The sequence below is a fragment of the Dermacentor albipictus genome, chromosome 5, assembly GCF_038994185.2.
Source record: "Dermacentor albipictus isolate Rhodes 1998 colony chromosome 5, USDA_Dalb.pri_finalv2, whole genome shotgun sequence".
Lineage (NCBI taxonomy): Eukaryota > Metazoa > Arthropoda > Arachnida > Ixodida > Ixodidae > Dermacentor > Dermacentor albipictus.
In genome coordinates, this window is record NC_091825.1 from 162,616,412 (window position 1) to 162,620,297 (window position 3,886).

Here is a 3,886-nt window from a genome sequence, read left to right on the forward strand (position 1 = left end):
CAGAAAGGATGTTCCACATCCGCCGCCAAGGAGGTTTGTGAGTGGTGGCACTGGCTAACACTCCCAGAGTTAGTTCTAATCATCATCATCATTAGCCTGGTTACGCCCATTGCAGGGCAAAGGCCTCTCCCATACTTCTCCAACCACCCCGGTAATGTACTAATTGTGGCCATGTTGTCCCTGCAAACTTCCTAATCTCATCCGCCCACCTAACTTTCTGCCGCCCTCTGCTACGCTTCCCTTCCCTTGGAATCCAGTCCGTAACCCTTAATGACCATCGGTTATTTTCCCTCCTCATTAAATGTCCTTCCCATGCCATAACGCGCGTTTGTTCCCTCACCCAATCTGCTCTTATCCCTTAATGTTACACCCATCATTCTTCTTTACATAGGTCGTTGCGTCGTCCTCAATTTAAGTAGAACCCTTTTCGTAAGCCTCCAGGTTTCTGCACCGTACGTGATTACTGGTAAGACACAGCTGTTATACACTTTTCTCTTGAGAGATAATGGCAACCTGCTGTTCATGTTCTGAGAATGCCTGCCAAATGCACACCAGCCCATTCTTATTCTTCAGATTATTTCAGTCTCATGAACCGGATCCACAGTCACTACCTGCCCTAAGTAGACGTGTTCCCTTACCACTTCCAGTGCCTCGCTACCTATCGTAAACTGCTGTTCTGCTCCGAGACTGTTAAACATCACTTTAGTTTTGGGCGGATTAATTTTTACACCCACGCTTCTGCTTTGCCTGTCTAGGTCAGTGAGCATGCATTGCAATTGGTCCCCTGATTTACTAAGTAAGGCAATATCATCAGCGAATCGCAAATTACTAAGGTACTCCCCATTAACTCTTATCTCCAGTTCTTCCGAATCCAGGTCTCTGAATACCTCCTGTAAACACGCTGTGAATAGCATCGGAGAGATCCTATCTCCCTGTCTGACACCTTTCTTTATTGGGATTTTGTTGCTTTTCTTATGGAGGACTCCGGTGGCTGTGGAGCCGCTATAGATATCTTTCAGTATTTTTACATACTTGTCTACACCCTGATTCCGTAATGCCTCTATGACTGCTGAGGTTGCGATTGAATCAAACTACGTCTCGTAATCAATGCAAGCTATATATAAGGGTTGGTTATATTCCGCACATTTCTCTATGACCTGATTGATAGCGTGAATATGGTCTATTGTTGATTAGCCTTTACGGAATCCTGCCTGGTCCTTTGGTTGACAGAAGTCTAACGTGTTTCTGATTCTATTTGCGATTATCCTTGTAAATACATTGTAGGCAACGGACAGTAAGCTGATCGGTCTGTAATTTTTCAAGTCATTGGCATCCCCTTCCTTATGGATTAGGATTATGTTAGCGTTCTTCCAAGATTCCGGTACGCTCGAGGTCACGAGGCATTGCGTGTACAGGGCGGCCACTTTTTCTAGAACAATCTGCCCACCATCCTTCAACAAATCTGCTGTTACCTGATGCTCCCCAGCTGCCTTCCCCCTTCGCATAGCTCCCAAGGCTTTCTTTCCTTGTTCCGGCGTTACTTGTGGGATTTCAAAATCCTCTAGACTATTCTCTCTTCCATTACCATCGTGGGTGCCACTGGTACTGTATAAATCTCTATAGAACTCGTCAGCCACTTGAGCTATCTCATCTCTATTAGTAATGATATTGCCGGCTTTGTCTCTTAACCAATACATCTGATTCTTGCCTATTCCTAGTTTCTTCTTCACTGCTTTTAGGCTTCCTCCGTTCCTGAGAGCATGTCCAGTTATATCCATATTATACTTCCTTATGTCAGCTGTCTTACGCTTGTTGGTTAACTTGAAAGGTTCTGCCAGTTCTATTCTAGCTGTAGGGTTAGAGGTTTTGATACATTGGCGTTTCTTGATCAGATCTTTCATCTCCTGCGATAGCTTACTGGTATCCTGTCTAACGGAGTTACCACCGACTTCTATTGCGCACTCCTTAATGGTGCCCGTAAGATTGTCGTTCATTGCTTCAACACTAAGGTCCTCTTCCTGAGTTATATGCCGAATACCTGTTCTGTGGCTTGATTTGGAGTTCCTCTAGTTTGCCTCTTACCGCTAACCCATTGATTGGCTTCTTATGTACCAGTTTCTTCCACTCCCTCCTCAAGTCTAGGCTAATTCGAGTTCTTACCATTCTATGGTCACTGCAGCGCACCTTGCCGAGCACGTCCACATCTTGTATGATGCCAGGGTAACCGCAGAGTATACGGTCTATTTCATTTCTAGCCTCGCCATTCGGTCTCCTCCACGTCCACTTTCGGCTATTCCGCTTGCGGGAGAGGGTATTCATTATCCGCATATTATTCTGCAAGCTCTTCTAATAACTCTCCCCTGCTATTCCTAGATCCTATGCGATATTCCCCACTGACTTGTCTCCAGCCTGATTCTTGCCTACCCTGACATTGAAGTCGCTCATCAGTATAGCGTATTTTGTTTTGACTTTACTCATCGGCGATTCCACCTCTTCATAGAAGCTTTCGACTTCTTGGTCATCATGGCTGGATGTGGGGGCGTAGACCTGTACGACCTTCAATTTGTACCTCTTATTAAGTTTCACAACAAGACCTGCCACCCTCTCGTTAATGCTATAGGATTCCTGTATGTTACCAGCTATATCCTTAATAATCAGGAATCCGACTCCTAGTTCTCGTGTCTCCGCTAAGCCTCGATAGCACGGGACGTGCCCGCATTTTAGCACTGTATAGGCTTCTTTTGTCCTCCTAACTTCACCGAGCCCTATTATATCCCATTTGTTGCCCTATAATTCCTCCAATAGCACCGCTAGACTTGCCCCACTAGATAAATTTCTAGCGTTAAGCGTTGCCAGGTTCAGATTTCAATGGCGGCCTGTTCGGAGCCAAGTATTCTTAGCACCCTTTGCTGCTTCACAGTTCTGGCCGCCGGCGTGGTCAGTTGCTTCGCAGCCGCTGGGGACTGAGGGCCGGGGTTCGGTTGTTATATTAATATAGGAGGTTGTGGATAAGTACTGCACCAGGGTGGCCAATCCTGCTCTGGTGAGGGAATGCGTTACCGGTTCTGGTCACCAGGATCAGGCCGCACTACAGGCCTGTTTATGCAATTTTGTCAACACGCGGATTTTTTTAATACGCTGGAAAATTGCACGGCACAGGGATTTGAACCACGGTCCTCTTGCACGCGAAGCGGATACTCTACCTACACGCCACCGCTGCAGCCCTCTAGTAAAACATAAATACCGCAACAAAGTGGATGGGGAAACGGTGCCGCGGTAGCTCAATTGGTAGAGCATCGCACGAGTAATGCGAAGACGTGGGATCGTTCCCCACCTGCAGCAAGTGGTTTTTTCTTCCAATTTGATTTTTATTTTTTAAAGATTTCTTTAAATCAGTTAGTAAGTACAAGTGATTTCCCCGATGTCATTGTTTAGTGGGTTCTGATGATATGATTAATAAAAATCGGGCCCCTTGGTTAACACCCTTTCTTCTCGTTCATTGTCTTGCGTGTATTCATTCAAAAGGCCCCTCACCAGGTCTGGTCATTTTGAGCTGACAAGCGCACAGCATACAATACGCGCTAACGATGGTGTTTGCAAAGTATTACACCTCTACGCGCCGCGGAAAGGCCTGAAATTTCAATCCGAACGCCGTTTTCCCTTTCCCTCGCGGTGACCGCGCTCCAAGGCGGACGGTGACGTACTTGTGTCCCTGCGCCTACGTACTCGTGTCCACAGTGTGACATCGCTCGTGTGCTGACACGTGTCTTCGAGAATTTTTCAAGGCAACATCTGTTATTTGTGGGATCTGTTGCTTGAATTGACAAATTGAAGTTTAGAGAAACAACAAAACATGCAAACATAATGTCTGCGTGTGTTTTCTTTT

General features: G+C 46.1%; 1 non-coding gene across 1 annotated transcript; it reads left to right on the top strand.

The window, feature by feature from the left end:
• Positions 1-3,270: 3,270 nt before the first annotated feature.
• TRNAT-AGU (transfer RNA threonine (anticodon AGU)) lies at positions 3,271-3,342 on the top strand. Its single transcript has one exon. It is a non-coding gene; the product is annotated as a tRNA-Thr (tRNA).
• Positions 3,343-3,886: the final 544 nt, after the last annotated feature.